This window comes from Grampus griseus, assembly GCF_964374135.1.
Source record: "Grampus griseus genome assembly, chromosome: 15".
Lineage (NCBI taxonomy): Eukaryota > Metazoa > Chordata > Mammalia > Artiodactyla > Delphinidae > Grampus > Grampus griseus.
Window position 1 is genome coordinate 15,233,167 of NC_139009.1, and position 16,992 is coordinate 15,250,158.

At 39.2% G+C, this 16,992-nt stretch overlaps 1 protein-coding gene across 1 annotated transcript in view; it reads right to left on the reverse strand.

The window, feature by feature from the left end:
- LDAH (lipid droplet associated hydrolase) overlaps window positions 1-16,992 on the reverse strand; it is a 94,651-nt gene that overhangs the window by 43,217 nt on the left and 34,442 nt on the right. The window lies entirely within an intron of this gene.

Sequence of the window (16,992 nt, forward strand, 5' to 3'; positions counted from 1 at the left end):
AGAGAAATACCCATGAATAAAAAGGACTGTACAAAAACGGAACAAGGAACAAGAAATTATCTTAGAAACTGTTTGTATGAAGGCTTGAAATAAAAAGTTTAATTAGATGAATTCCAAGATAAGGCTGGGGAAAATATCCATTTCTCATCGTATAGAACTTTAAAGGAGAAGAGAAAGATGAACAACGGAAAATGAAATAAATCAAGAGAATCTTTTCTGGAGGTTTAACACATGAATAATCAGAAAACAAGTAGAAAAAAATACGAGAAAAGTTTTCAGTACGTAAGGATGCCAGTTTCCAGATTAAAAAGGATAAACAGTCCAAGGAGTATCACCACAAAATATAATGGAGATAAAGTGAAGATTCCAAAACTGTCCAGAGAAAAAACAGGGCACATAAAGAACAAAAAACGCGAAATGGAATACTTCTCAGGGCAAAGCCTGAAGAACTGGAAGCTAGGCAGCAGTGGTAACGGTGGCCATGGGGAGTGGGCGTGGCAGGCTAGCCTACTGCAGAGCCATCTGCCTGCCAAGAACAATTAGAAAAGCTGGAAAAAGCATTTTTTTAAAGTCTCTTTGGAAGCATCAAAGGCAGAGGAGATTTGAAGGGCCAAAATTCTAGAGAAAAAGGAAACTTTGAGAGGTGTGCTGAAACAGTTCTTCTCAGTTATTTACCAATTTGCAAGCAATGGCTATAAGGCCAAGAAGCTGAACAGTTTCTGAAAATCTTCTGTGGCTCAAGTGTCAAAACTCGGGCGTTTGGTGCCCATTAAAGAGAAGGCACCTGGGCTCTCTGTGGGAACTACTAAAGGGTTATCCCTTAGAAGCAGTGATGAACCAGGCCTCACAAAGATAGTTTTGATTCAGTCCAATTCCTTATCACATTAAAGTGATGGATCCTCACTATAACTGCTAGTCAAAAGCAAAGGTAAACCCTCTCTGGAGGAAGACAGAAGCCTCACATTGTCTTAATAATTTTTCGTATATAATGTCAGGTATTCAATTTAAAAAGAACCTTACCAAGCAGTGATGGTTTATTTTCGTTGTCAACTTGACTGGGCCATGGGATTAGCAGATATTTGGTCAAAAGTTATTCTGGGTGTGTCTGAGAGGATGTTTTGGATGAGATTAACATTGAATCAGTAGACCTAGTAAAGAAGATTGTCCTCCCCAGTGTTAGTGCACCTCATCCAATCAGTTGAAGGTCTGAATAAAACAGAAAGGTTGAGTAAGAGAGAATTCCTTCTGCTGACTGCCTTTGAGCTGGAACACCGTTTTTTTTTCCCTGCCTTTGGACTCCAACGGAAATACTGACTCTTCCTGGGTCTCGAGTTGGCCTGCTTTTGGACTAGAACTTACACCATCGACTCTCCTGGGTCTCCAGTTTACTGACTACAGATCTTGCCTTTGTCAGCCTCCATAACTGTGTTACCAATTCCTTATAGTTAGTCACTTTCTATGTATACACACATCCTATTGGTTCTGTTTCTCTGGAGAACCCTGACTAATATACAAACATACTGAGGGACAAGGCAACATGACCAAAAAACAAAGAAGGAAAAAGCAGAAAAGAAATGTAACTACAAGAGGCTTAGACACTAGAATTATCAGTTATGATTTTCATTTATTTTTATTTCAAATATGTCACCTCTGAATTTTATTTTTTAAGAGTAAAATTGTACTTCAAAAAATTGTTGACAGTACAAAGGAGAATAAAGTCAGACATGAACTTCAAAATAACAGTGATTAATACAATCAAGAAATTAAATGACAAGGGCTTCCCTGGTGGCGCAGTGGTTAAGAGTCTGCCTGCAATGCAGAGGACACAGGTTCGAGCCCTGCTCCAGGAGGATCCCACATGTCGCGGAGCAGCTTAGCCTGTGCGCCACAGCTACTAAGCCTGAGCTCTAGAGCCCGCAAGCCAGAACTACTGAGCCCGCGTGCCAGAACTACTGAAGCCTGTGCGCCTAGAGCCCGTGCTCCGCAACAAGAGAAGCCACTGCAGTAAGAAGCCCACGCACCACAGCAGAGTAGCCCCCGCTCACTGCAACTAGAGAAAGCCCATGCACAGCAACGAAGATGCAACGCAGCCAAAAATAAATAAATTAATTAAAAAAAGAAATTAAATGATGAGATGTAGAATTTTAGGAAATGGTTAACTATAATAATAATAAAATGGAAATTCTATAAGCAAAAAATAGAATGAATGAAATTGAGAATTCAACAGATGGGTTTAAAAGGAGTTTATACATAGCTGAAGTGAGGGTTAGTGAACTGGAAAATAGGACAGAATAACCAGATTGAAGCAGGGAGAGAAAAAAGAGTTATTGTGTGAAAGTTACACCTTAATTTTAAAAAAGAAAAGCTCAGGGCTTCCCTGGTGGCGCAGTGGTTGAGAGTCCACCTGCCGATGCAGGGGACACGGGTTTGTGCCCCGGTCCGGGAAGATCCCACATGCCGCGGAGTGGCTGGGCCCGTGAGCCATGGCCGCTGAGCCTGTGAGTCCAGAGCCTGTGCTCCGCAACGGGAGAGGCCATAACAGTGAGAGGCCCGCGTACCGCAAAAAAAAAAAAAAAAAAAAAGCTCAGCGATCTAATAGGGAGAATCAAATAAATATGCAATGCCTGTAATACAAGGCAGAATTTTGAGAAAAGGGTTATAAGGGAAGGACAGTAAAAACTGGGAAGAATCAGGAAAGAGCTCACACAGAAGTCTGCACTGAGATGACTTGAAAAGGTGGATAGACGCCATCTGTTAGGTGGTGGTAGGAAAAACAGAAAGGAAGTGGACGACAAGAAATAATAATATTTAGGAGGAGTACTAGGTATGTACAGGGCAGGTGTAGGGACTACGACCGAAGGGTACAAGTTGAGGCCATCTCCCTCAGAGGACCTTGAGGAGAGCTCCCCTGGCACCCAGATAATCAGAATCGTCCCTAAGATTTTATGAAATCACTTCTGAATCACTTTCAATCAACATTTGTGTAATATTACTGAAGTCCTAGAACCTTTCTCCTCTGCAATAGGAACAAGAAACTCCTCAGCATTTTTCTGATGGTAGTACGTTCAGAAAGAGGAAAAGCCTGAATCTCTAACACTCAGTTTGGCTTATACAGAAGTTCCCACAACTATACTGGTGAGGAGATAAAATTGTTGAAATGGAGTTTCTGGACTGTCTACAGACTTCATTCATGCATGTTTCCTCTGGTCTCTGTATGACTGATAATGGGAAGTGATTTATTGTCTGGTTTCCTAGGAACAGGTTGTCAGAAATGATGCTGGCTTCAGTGTTCATCCGTTTGTCAATATACCTCCCTGATACCTGATAATCTGGCTTCTTCCCAACCAAATACAATGGCTCTGAACTGGCTCGGAATGTAAGGTCTCAAAGCAACCACATTTCATTCTTGTGAAGCATCTTTCATTTAGTGCCTGCTAGGCTTTTTCCACTTCAGGGAATTTTTTGTGGCCTACATTGCATATTGTTCACAGATTTTCCATACTAGCAAGAAGGGAGGGTAGAACAGCCTCATGCACACAGGGTAACCGTGTTAGAGAGTCTTTTCCTTCCTTAAAGATCATATTCATAGTTCTCATCTCCACAAACTGATAGGCCTGAAAAGAATCTTCTGGCTGGAATCAACAATAGCCACAAAAAAACTATTTCACAGAATTCTGCTCATCTGTTTCTACTTTCTTCTATGTTATCCCTTTTCTGACTGCTATGCTCCGTCCACTGAGGCTCTGAGAATCTGCTCTTCTGTGAACATCCAGTTCATTGGCTGAACAAGGTCTAAATGTAGCAAGGCACAAGCTATAGTTTTCAGACCTGTATCCATCCAACTGCCAGGGTATTCACAAATACAACATCTCTGCCTTAGCATGGGCCACTCACTCACTCACACCCCAGACCCTCTTGAAGTCCTAGCCACTATGAAACTTGTAGTCCAATGAGATCTGAATAAGGTCTGCTTCACCCTAGCAGTAGGATGAATGATGATGCTAATCCCAACCTGTGGGTTTTTTTTGTTTGTTTTATTGTTGTTTTTTTTTTTTGCGGTACGCGGGCCTCTCACTGTTGTGGCCTCTCCCGTTGCGGAGCACAGGCTCCGGACGCGCAGGCTCAGCAGCCATGGCTCACGGGCCCAGCCGCTCCGCGGCATGTGGGATCTTCCCAGACCGGGTCATGAACCTGTGTCCCCCGCATCAGCAGGCGGACTCTCAATCCCTGCGCCACCAGGGAAGCCCCAACCTGTGGTTTTGTTATCACATTCAAATAACAATCGTGAGGCAGGCCATCAAAATATATACCTAACGACAACCCAAATTATTTTGTGAAGTGGGGGAAGGCAGGGTTTATAAAGAATTGCAAGGAAGGGGAAAAGCCTCGCTAATTGAGTAGAGAAGGATGAGTTAAAAGGCTAGGATGGCTGCTACTGCCAAAGATGCTGCTACAGACCAAGGGCCACTGCTGGTCTCAGGGGTGGGTTTTCCTGCAGAGAAACCGTGAAGCTGACATTACATTACCCTTTTACTTTCCCCTTGTGATTGTTGTCTCTTGCTGTGTAACAAGTTACTGAAAACTTTATCTCTCCTGAACCAACTTTCTGTTATGAAGTCATAAAATCAAACTGCTTTTTAAAAAAGGAAAGAAAATACATAACCATTAAATCATTATAAAAATATATGCCATTAAAAGAAATTTAAAAAAAAAAAAAAAAAGAAATTTTAAGGACAAAAAATAAATAGAAAAAAATCACTCCAAAACTCACCACTCAAACATAACCACTGTATTCATTTTGGTCATTTTATTTTCAAGCTTTTAAATGTATGTTTTCTTTGACATATAGTTGTACTCTATATTCTCTTTATATTTTAACATCCTTAATATTCTACAATTAACTTTCACGTATTACAATGTCTTTTGAAAATATAATTTTAATAGTTGCAAATTCCATATTCAAACTTTCCTTTAGAGTTGGACATTAGGATGTTTACAATTTTTTGATACAATAAATAATGTTTGTATACAAATGTGTTCTTTATTTTTGAGATTAGTTTCTTAATATAGATTCCAAAGAAAAGAATTAGTAGGTTCAGGGCTTCCCTGGTGGCGCAGTGGTTGAGAGTCCGCCTGCCGATGCAGGGGACACGGGTTCGTGCCCTGGTCCGGGAGGATCCCACCGTGGAGCGGCTGGGCCCATGAGCCATGGCTGCTGGGCCTGAGTGTCCGGAGCCTGTGCTCCGCAACGGGAGAGGCCACAACAGTGAGAGGCCCGCGTACCGCAAAAAAAAAAAGAGAATCAGTAGGTTCAAAGGCTATGAACACTTTCTATAGGAACTTTTTTTTTTCTGGTAACACATGGTCATTGTAAAAGAGTAGAAACAATGTAGAGTCTCCACCTCCTACATATACCCTTACCTCTAACCCCCAGAGATAACCACTGTAAGCCACCTGGTATTCACCTGTTCAGACTTCCTAAAAATGCATAAAGAAGTATACACATACAACACTGAACTTTTTCAGTTAATAGGCAGACATTATTAACTACTACCAGACACTAGTTTATTAAGCACTGTGTCATACATTGTGCTAAGTACACATTTTTTGATAGACTTTATTATCTAGCTCTTCTTCAGTGAATTATCTGTTCATGTCCTTTGCATCTTTATCTGAGAAGCTGCTGTTCTTTTTACTGATGTCCACAAATTCTTTATAATAAGAAATTAACTTTTAGCCTAGTGGCTAAGAACATGGACTTCGGAGCCAAACAAATGTGGATTCAAATCCCAGCACAGTCCCTTATTAGCTGTCTAGTTGAACAAGTTACTTCTGTCCTTCTAAGTCTCAGTTTCCTCATGCATAAAATGGGAAAAGAATAACCCCCTTCAAGAGCTGTTGAAAGAATAAGGTCCTTAAATTATAATTATAGTAATATAATAAATAATAATTATAGTAAAATAGTTAATAATAATTTAACCTTTAATTATGCTAAATATCTATAAGGGAATTAAGTATCTTAAATACACCCTAATAAATAATAGTGCAAAAACATCCCACATTTTCCTTTTTTTCTTATTAAATAAAAACAAAATTGAAAGGGGTATTGCATTATCCTCTCTGGTCTAAGCATGAAAACTCAAGGAGCAAATTAATTACTTTTAAAATCATGAACTCTTACATCAAATTTCTTTGTAACAAATTATTCTCAGACCCATTGGTACTTCTTTAAACAATTTCACATTCTGTTTTAATAGGCTACTTGTTGTTTTATAAAAGCAATTCGTGGTAAGTATGTTATGTCTCTCTGGATACTACAGCAATCCTCAAAGGCACATTTACTTTTTTTTTTACTGCTTTTCCTACCTTCCTGAAATTTACAAATATATTAACTTTTATAATTGGAAAGAAAAGCCTCTAATTTAAAGAAAGATCTCACAAACCAATTGTAAAAAGACATTCTGGGGACTAAGAAAATCTGAATATGAACTGTATTAGACAATATTAAAGAATTACCATTAATTTTGCTAGGTGTGATAATGACATGGTAGTTATATAAGAAAAAGTCCTTTTTAAAAGATGCACAATGAAGTTTTTAAGGGTGAAATATTATGAGGGCTGTAATTTACTTGAAGACATAAACTTTAAACTGCTTAAACACCTCTCCCAGGCTATACCTAAGCTTCACCCTTACAAGCTGGGGCACCAGTGATCAGCCAGAAGTCCACTTCTGTCATCAGGAGAATATTCTTAAAATTTGTTACAATGCTACATACACAACTACTTCAGTGCCTAAACACAAAAATACTGACACTGGAGTTTGCTGGAATGCAGAGGGCCCTTAACGAAACTTAAGATTAAGAACTTGCCCATAAAAGAGCAGGGCTTAAATCAGCTTCCACTGACAGACCTCTGCTACCTTGTTGCTTAAATCTTGGATCTTAAGACTTCAAAGAAATGAGAATGAAATATATGGTCCCATCCCAGGCTTGAATTATGGAAATGAGAAAATACGTCTTGGTAGTGCTGTTTCCCTATATCAACATCTTTACTCAAGGGGGCTCACTGTGCTTGTGGTAAGGTCATAGGTGCAAAGAGCTAGAATACATGAAACACAGAAAAGAAGATCTTTCTTTTAGAGAACTTGATAAGTATTCCTCCTGCTTCCAAGGAATGATATGAGAAGACAGAGATGACATGTATGGAAAGACCGAGGACAGATTTAATTGTCCATAACATCTCAGAATATTCTACGTTCCAAGCTTTTGGAAAAAGTTCTAGTTCTCAAACTAGAGCATGCATCAGAATCACCTAGAGTACTTGCTAAAACACTGACTGGTGAGTCTCAGCCCTAGAGTTTGATTCTTAAGTCTGGGTGGGGTCCAATAATTTGTGTTTCTAACAGGATCCCAGGTGATGCTGATACTGGTTTGAGAACTACTGGCTCAGATATATGAATCAAATACCTTATGTCATCAAGTATACTCTACTCACAACTACTCCTGGGCGAGGAAGAGGTGGTGATAAAATACGTTTAGGCAGTTAATGTAAGGCTTTCTCTGGCTAGTAGCCACTTCACATCATTTGTCCTACCTGTCCCTTTAAACACATCTCACTAACTCCCAATATATACTGAACCTTTGAGAGCATGGGGGGAATTTTCCATATCTAACAGTCTATTACGGATACACATATATTAAAATGGCTCAATATTTAAATCTGAAAAGTGTTCAGAAATTCTCAGATGAAATGCATTAGATAAAGTACTAAGTATTAACATGCATGAAGAACGTTCTATTATAAACCACTGTTTTCATTTTCTTGCAGCTTTCCAAAAAATTAGCCCTTTGTGGTGAAATTTTCCATGCTTGGTTTCAGCCCAAAGGTGATTTTTTTTTTTTGCAAAGTTTGAGAAAAATATATTAAATAGTTTTTGAGTTATGAAAAATGAAAAAGCCCACACAATTTTTCCACTTTCAAAGCAATTTCAGGATCTTTCTTTAATATGCAGATAACTAAAAAATGGCTGAAGTTGAAAAGTTGAAACTTTCCATGTGTCTAGTTTTCAATAAGGTAGTCTGTGGGTAATTCAGAAAAGATAATGTGTTTGTGTGTACACATAAACAGATAACATATATATAAATAAATGCATAAGTGATTAGAAAAATAGCATTTCATCATATTCAGTACAAACTTTCCTCAGAATAGGGGATTTGTTGTTTTCTGAAATGAAGAGTCTTTCACAAACCAGAGTAGTTGTCAACTGCCTGACCCCTGTGGTTTTCACACACTGGGGTTCACTAATGGGTTATGCAGACACAACTGTAGACTATTGTGCACTGTGTTTGCAGAATCTTCCAGTTCCCTTCACATTCTAATCTTCCTTCTGCCCCAGCTCAATTCTAGGATTCTGATTCACTGTCTTCGGAGTTTAATTTCTGCCCTTGGTCCATACCTCACTACCAGCTCCCTTGATCTTCTATGCTCCAGACACTCAAGACATGTTCTCGTTTCTCCCAATTCTCTCTGACCTCCCCCGAAAGCATTCACTCATAACTGCTAAAACCCTCCTTGTGTATCCAAAGACCTCAGTTCTTAAAGAAATAACAGTAGAAACCTTAAGTTTAGGTTAAATAGGTTTTGATGGTTTGTCGAAGTAACTTGCTCTAATTATTTATAATCGTAACCTTTGTAACTAACTCACCTGAAGGCTGATGATGGAAAAGTTAGAGAACAGAATAGAGAGTCCTAGTTCTGCCATTTACTTAGCTAACTGACATATGGATAAGACACATAACTCCTTGGAACTTCGGTTTCATCTGTAAAGTGGGAAAAAATTAGGTTGTTAAATAACCTTGTTACATATGAACATGTTTTATAAATTTCAAATGCATGTATAACTTAGTAATGACAATAACCTCAATTTTTAACTGTTTCAGGTTTCTGGGCTCAAATGAAGAACCAAGTATAAGGCACCAAAACACCTTTGCAAGGATGTGAAGATTAAGAAAAATCCAATTTTCCTGGTTTTCAAGTGTGCAGGCTTAAAGGACAAAGAGAAGGAAATCTGCTCCGATAAACATTTCTATTTCTTTTTCATTTTCAGCATCTCTCTCTCTGCATGGGTTATTCCCCCCAGCGTATGCTAAATTCTCTCCCACTTACAGGGAAAAGATGTTCCCTTGACCAGCTTCTTCCTTAAGTTATCTTCTTGTCTTCTCCCCTTCACTGGCCAATTCCTGGATCACCTAACTTCCTGCAAGCTCGTTCTCCCATTATTTCACTAAAAATGTTCTCTTCCAGGCCATTAATGGCCTTCCGATCACCAATACCTGTTGGCAGACCTGGTTATGTGACTTGCTGTGTCCAATGCAGTATGAGGAGTGACAAATGTCACTTCTTCCAGGCAGAGGTTTTAAAATGCTGCATGTAGTTCACTACTTCCTTTTTATTCTCTGCCACGAGACTGGAATATTCCAGATAGAAGCTATTCCATCAGTCTGGATTCTGGAATAAGAGTGCATGGAGAGAACTACACAAGGGCAGCCTACCCTTAAAGGACTTATATCATGAGAGATAAACAAATCTTTGTCGTTAAAAGCCACAGACACTGTGTTACCATGGCACCGTCTACCGCATCTTGACTAATCCACTAGTTGCAACCCACTGAAGTGAATTCAGGACCCACCAATAGAGTGCAGCCAACAGCATGGAAAATTATTATACCTTTTGCCTTTTTCTCTGCTTCCTCCTCTTCATCCTCCTTTCCACCAAATAAAGTCACTCCCCTAATATACATCTATGACCTGTTTCTTTTCTCTATTAACAATTTCCCTGGGCAAATCCCATATACTGTCTTCATTATTTCTCATTTGGACTAGCAAACTTGCCTATCACTTGGTTGTTCACGTTTTACTCTATACTCTCTCTCCATTTTATTTTCCTTTTTTTTTTTTTTGCGGTACGCGGGCCTCTCACTGTTGTGGCCTCTCCTGTTGCGGAGCACAGGCTCCGGACGCGCAGGCTCAGCGGCCATGGCTCATGGGCCCAGCTGCTCCGCGGCATGTGGGATCTTCCCAGACCGGGGCACGAAACCGTGTCCCCGGCATCGGCAGGCGGACTCTCAACCACTGGGCCACCAGGGAAGTCCTTATTTTCCTTTCCAATGAGACATTAATTTACCCAAAGAATGACTATTATTATCACAGATCCTTCAGTGGCTCCTTGCTGTCCAGAAAACAGAGTGCAACCTCTCTTGCCTTTCCACTCTATCAGCCTAGGTTCTGCTATCCCAATGCTCCCTTCACACACACTGTGCTGCATTGAAATCCGACCACCCACTGCTCTCTTCATGTGCCCAGTGGTAAAGCCCATTTCTCCTCTCTTCATACATTTCCTACTGCTTAGAAGGCATAGCAACCCCCACCCCCCAAAAAAACCCCATCAAATTCTGCTTATAAATACTTCTAAATACTGACTCATCCTTCCTCTGTTCAAATACCAGCTCTTTAATGATGCTTTTTTTGATCTTCCCAGTTAGAAGCCATCTCTCTTTTTAAAACACTCAGAGCCTCATGGTACTTCCTCATTTTGCCTTTGGCTTCTTATCAATTAATCTAGGGACAGGACTCTGACAACAGTTACTCTGACAAATGAATTATCTCCTATTCTTCCCTCACCTCCAGATTATCTTGATTGTTGAACACAACTTAGTGACGTCATATAAATGTTTCTCACAAGCATGTCTAACTTTGCAGATACGCAGGTTCATCAGAATAGTGTAAGTACACCACAGGCTCAATGATCTCATTATTTCCAGAATATTTGAATCTATTTTTTTCCTAATTTAGATGAGATGTACTCCTGACTCAACACATACATGATCTAACATACTATTTTGACTCTTTTGGTAAAGTTTTTCAAGCTTCTCAGCTGTACTTATGGTGTGTTTTGAGTCTCTAAAATTCTGAGTATGTACAACACCACTGGGGATCCCAAAAGAAACAAAAGAAAATTTTTTTTTTATTGCTCTGAACAATAACAAAATCCATTTACTAAATTTTGTAATTTTACTCTCATATCTTCATTTAAGACGTGTTCATTCTTACTTGAGACAAAATTCTAACACGGTTATCTGTTTTCTCTATCTGCAGCAAATTAGTAGCAACAAGGTGTAAGTAGGGAAGAGAAATGTCACCTAACACTAGGAGAGGAGATGGAAAAACTATAAAATAAACAGACATGAGAATTCTTTTTAACGAAGCACTATCATCTAAGAAATTTCAGGACATAGGCAAAATCCCTTTAATTGTATTTTACCGTAGTATAGTAACAGTATCAAAATGATGTCCTTGAATCATTAGGGAAAAATTCTTCCATAATCAACCTACATTGTCGAAGAAGGCAGATAAGTAAAAAATATATTTTAGACAAATTTTTACCCAACTGGATAAAATAGTCTGGGGCTTAAAGGAGTCAGTTTAAGTAATCTGGAAATTTCATTTAGGGAGAAGATATTTTTGCCAACCAGACAGACAAAGGAAGGTCTATGTTATTGTGCATCTTCCCGAAGGAAGTCCAAATAATATAAAAAATTAAGTTTTGAAGGATCTGATACCCCTGGAAGGGGAGGAAGTATTATCATTAAATGCCATATAAATTCTTAGAGGAAAATAATAGTTAAGTTACTTGAATTTCACTTCATGACTTAGTGCAGTGCTCAGTTAGGAACTGAGGGCTTTCACAACTACTGAAGCCCGTGCTCCGCAACGGAAGAAGCCACCGTGGTGAGAAGCCCGTGCACCACAACGAAGAGTGGCCCCCACTCGCCACAACTAGAGACGGCCCGCACGCAGCAACGAAGACCCAATGCAGCTTAAAGTAAATAAATTTATTAAAAAAAAAAAAAAAGAATTGAGGGTTTCAACGCCCAACCTTGAACTTTATGCAATTTATTGGCAAAATCAGATGGCACATTTTAAACATATAGAGGATTGATGTTGAAGGAAAGAAGATTCTAGATAGTGGGGGTAAGATGATTACTTTTTTATTCCCATGTCACCCCATCTGCCCCCAACTGCTAGAACAGTATTAATGGAGTCTCCTACTCCCTGAGCTGCAATGTAATGAGTCATGTGGAGCTAGCTGTGAACACTCCAGGAACACGCCATACTATCTAGAGTCTCTGCCATCATCCAAAGGTTGAGAAGACCATCAGATATCTTTGTAGACTGTCTTTATATCCACAGCTAACATAACCATACCCCACCCCTAGATTAAGACAGAGCCTTGGCTGGATCCTGGCAAGGCACTTTTCTCTCAGTTTCTACCTATAAAATTAAAGATGGGACTAGACTGTCTCTAAAAATCCTATGAATCTGAAATTGTGTTTATTATTTTAAGTCATGACAGTACTATTTAACAATCTTCCGATTATCTATTTTCTTAAGTTTCTTTTTTAAGTTCTTTATTCTGGACACTACTGTCAAAATATATGAAGACTTTCTATAATTCTATGTACCAAATTTGCTTAAAGAAACAAACAAAATTTTTAATACCAGATTTTTAAGAGTCAATTATTTTCTTCAGAATATGAAAAAATAGGTCAGACATTATGTCTAAAATACGCAGTAAGTCTCTTAAAATAATTTTAAGACCAAAGTTTCCTATAATTAGTTACAAAAATATTATAAAGAATTAAACCAAAATAAAACCAAATAAACCAGCTACTAAACTACACATATGTCCTTAAAATCTTATAGGAGTCAAATATTCCAGTAAAAATAAGAGAGAGATGGAAACACAAGTTTCTTATTATCACACTTCATATGTTGTAAAACCTAACAGCTAACTTATTTTTGGCAAAATGATTAGGGATTGCAACACTCTGGCTAATACAAACTTATTTGATTGTCAAATGCATCTTAAATGGAGTATGTCATGCTAACTTCAGGCATGCAGGCACTGTGCCATCTTAGAGTAGCCCAGAGACACTGAAATTTCAACACTTCAGCAGGGGTCACACCACCAATATTAACTGGGCCAGGTGTTTAAGCCGGGCGGCGGGGGGCGGGCGGCGTGGACTTCAATAATGTAGTTAACTGAAACCAGATAAAGCTTTTGAATAATAAAAAAATCATACAGATGTTCACCCTCCTCCCCGGGTAACCTTTGTGGACAATTTATTATATGCGTTATTTTCTAGAGTACACCCTTTTTAAGAAAACACACTTTCTCATGTCTCTCTGAAAACTCTATAATCACAGTATGACTTATGTCTTCACAATTAGACTAGGTTAAGCTCATGTTTCATCTGCCTTTTTCCTTTTCACCACTATTCCTGCCTTAATTAGAAAGTTATAGAGCTGAGGAAGCTATAAGAAGCTACATTAACCTTAAGATGCATTGTACTTCTTTCCCAACAGACGCTGTGAACGCGAGCCAAAAAAGAGAGATGGGTTCAAAACAAATGTGTTGAACAACTGTTTTCAAGTATGCATAAGAGAAATTACACATTACATGCAGAATGGATGTGGAGCAAACAAACGAAAACCAAAAGGAAAGATCTCTGATTAAGTTAACAAACTGAAGGACTCAAATGGTTACTTTCTTCCCTATGTTTAGAGTAGTGTATTTGTCAGGGTTCTCAAGAGAAACAGACTATATATACGGATATAGATAAAAGGACACTTACTATAGTAATTGGCTCACACAATTATAGAGGCCAAGAAGTCCCACACAACATGCCATCTGCAAGATGGGAACCAGGAAAGCCAGTTGTATAATTCAGTCCGAGTTCGAAGGCCTGAGAACCAGGGGAACAGATGATGCCGAAGGCTTGAGAACCTGGAACTCCACTGTCAGAGGGCATGAAAAGATGGCTGACTCAGCTCAAGAAGAGAGAAAGAATTTGCCCTTCCTGGGACTTTTTGTTCTATTTGGACCGTCAACAGATTGGATGATGCCCGCCCACAATGCTGAGGGCAGATCTTTTTTACTCAGTCCAATTCAAACGCTAATTTCCTCCAGAAAAGTACTCACAGACACACTTAGAAATGTTTTACCAGCTATCTGAGTATCCCTTAGCCCAATCAACTTGACATGTAAAATTAACCATCACAAATAATACTGTTATTATTATTTCAAACATGCAAGTACTCTTTTTAAAACACCTGGAACAACTAATAGCCAAAAATTATATGTCATATCAGTTTGCAACATTTTATTTGACAGGACCAAGTTACTTCCTACACCAGGAAATAAATTCAGTATTTTAACTTATATATTGATATATACCTATATATCTACATGCTTGATGGTACGTCACACAAGTGAAGTCCTAACTGTAGTAGTGGTGGGGTAGGCAGCCTCTGACATGGCCCTCAGTGATCCTCACCTTCTAATATTCATGCTCTAGTCTAATCCCCTCCCCTTTAGTTTGGGCTGGAGCCAGTGATTTGTTTCTAACAAAGAGAATACTGTAAAAGTAATGAGATATCATTTCTGTAATTGGGTTACAGTCTGTGACTTCCATCTTGCCAGCAGACTCTTTCTCTGGCTCTCCTCCCAGACTTGCTCTCATGGGGCGAGTTAGAAAGGCCCACATTCTAAGGAACTGAGGGTGGCCTCCACCCAACTGCCAGTGATGAACCAAGGCCCTCCTCCGTCCAACAACCCTTGAGGGAGTGAATTGAGGCAGATCCTCCTCAATTCAGATCTTCACGTGAGACCACAGCCCTGAAAGACACTTTGATTACGGTCTTGTGAGATACCCTGAACCACAGAACATAGCTAAGTTGTGACCAGTCCCAGGTCCACAGAAACTGTGAGAGAATAAATGTGTATTGTTTTATGCTGTTAAGTTTTTTCTTTTCTTTTTTTTTTTTCTTTTTTTAACATCTTTATTGGGGTATAATTGCTTTACAATGGTGTGTTAGTTTCTGCTTTATAACAAAGTGAATCAGTCATACATAAACATATGTTCCCATATGTCTTCCCTCTTGCGTCTGCTGTTAAGTTTTGAGGTAACTTGTTACACAGCTGTAGATTACTAACACAGTAGTTAACCTAATTACTGAGTCATTTCCATTATAATAATAATAGCTAATACTTATATGGAACTTTTAAGTTCTAGGCACCATTCTTAATTCTTTATATAATTCCTCACAAAAATCCTCTGAAGAACATATTACTATCCCCCTTTTACAGATGAGGAAACAAAGGTACAGAGACTCAATAACTTGCCCAAGGTCACCAAGACAAAGTATGACAGCAAGTATCTGAACGTAGGTGTCTTGTTTCTAGAGTGAGGACTTGTGGCAACTGTGCAAAGAGAACCGCTAAGGGCTAAGACTGGACACTATGAAAACAGTAACCTCATAACGTGGTACCAGAGGAGCTTTAGAGGCACAACAGAGATTAGAAGCCATGCAAAATGCTAAAAACAAAAAAAAAATGCTAAAAGGAAAGCCCGTTTTCTTATTAAGATGCCTTATCTAGGGGGAAAAAACCAGAGAAGAAGCAATAATATAGTGAATGGAATGCAATCTAGAATTTATTGAATTCACACTTAGAAATGAAAAATATACTTTCTGATACCCAATGTAAGAAATTAACAGCCTCCATTTGGTATTAAAAAGCACACCCAAGGACGCTATAGTTGTACTTTTCCCAAAGGCAATTAATTATAAGTAAGAAGTAAGTGTGTCAAGCTGGAGGGGAAAGAAGCAAATTCCTTGTGAGCTCCAAGACTCCACTGAAGATATTTTACCACATGGAGTGAGAAAAGTCAATATCCCAGGATAGGGAGATTCCAGGAAGGAATCACTTCCTATCTTGTATTCAGATTACCAGGTTAAATAGCACTCCTTCATGATCTCACACACCCTCTATTTACATAAGAAGTAGGTATCACACCTATGGGTTAGTCTGTGTCCTCCCTTAGACTTCAGGCGCTCTTACCTCAAAGACTATTTTATTCACTGGGATGTCTTCAAAACACAGCACAAGGCCTGATACATGGCAAGTGCTTAATATAAGTTTGTTGAATGAAGAAATAATTTATGCTGTGAATCACATTCATTTAATGGGTCATTTCAATGGTATATGTCAGTGAAAGTATGAGGTTTTGTTTTGTTTTGAAGTGTTGTATAGTTCACTAGCTTTCCTGGCACTTTAAATAGGTCTTTTTTTTTTTTGCGGTACGCGGGCCTCTCACTGCTGTGGCCTCTCCCATTGCAGAGCACAGGCTCTGGACGCGCAGGCTCAGCGGCCATGGCTCACGGGCCCAGCCGCTCCGTGGTATGTGGAATCTTCCCGGACCAGAGCACGAACCCGTGTCTCCTGCATCGGTAGGCGGACTCTCAACCACTGCACCACCAGGGAAGCCCCTTAAATAGGTCTTTATATCTCCAGTGTCTCACTTAATATCTGGCACATAGTGGCACCCAGTAAGTATTTGTGAATGAATGAATGAATGAATAAATGAGTGTCTCAAAAAGGCTGCCAAGCTATAGAACAGATAAGGATACAGACTTATGACTAAATAAAGATTTAATGTTCCTTAAGAATAACTGTTTGCCTATCAACAATGGTGATAATAATAATTTTTCTTCCTTTTGAGAGGAGGCATGAATATTTGCATAATACTCTCCCTAGACAAGATTATTGCCTCAGCCCTAGTTGGTGACTGCTTTTAAATATTCCTTTACAGGGACTTCTCTGCTGGCCCAGTGGTTGAGAATCTATCTTGCAATGCAGGGGACGCTGGTTTGATCCCTAATCAGGGAGCTAAGAGCCCACATGCTGTGGAGCAAATAAGCCCACGTGCCACAACTAGAGAGAAGCCTGCACACCGCAACGAAGAGCCTGCGTGCTGCAACTAAGACCCAATACAGCCAAAAAATAAATAAATAAATATAAAAAAAGAAATATTCCTTTACCAAAGACAGCAAGTTGTATGTAATTTAAGAACTCCAGATAACCCTAGATTAA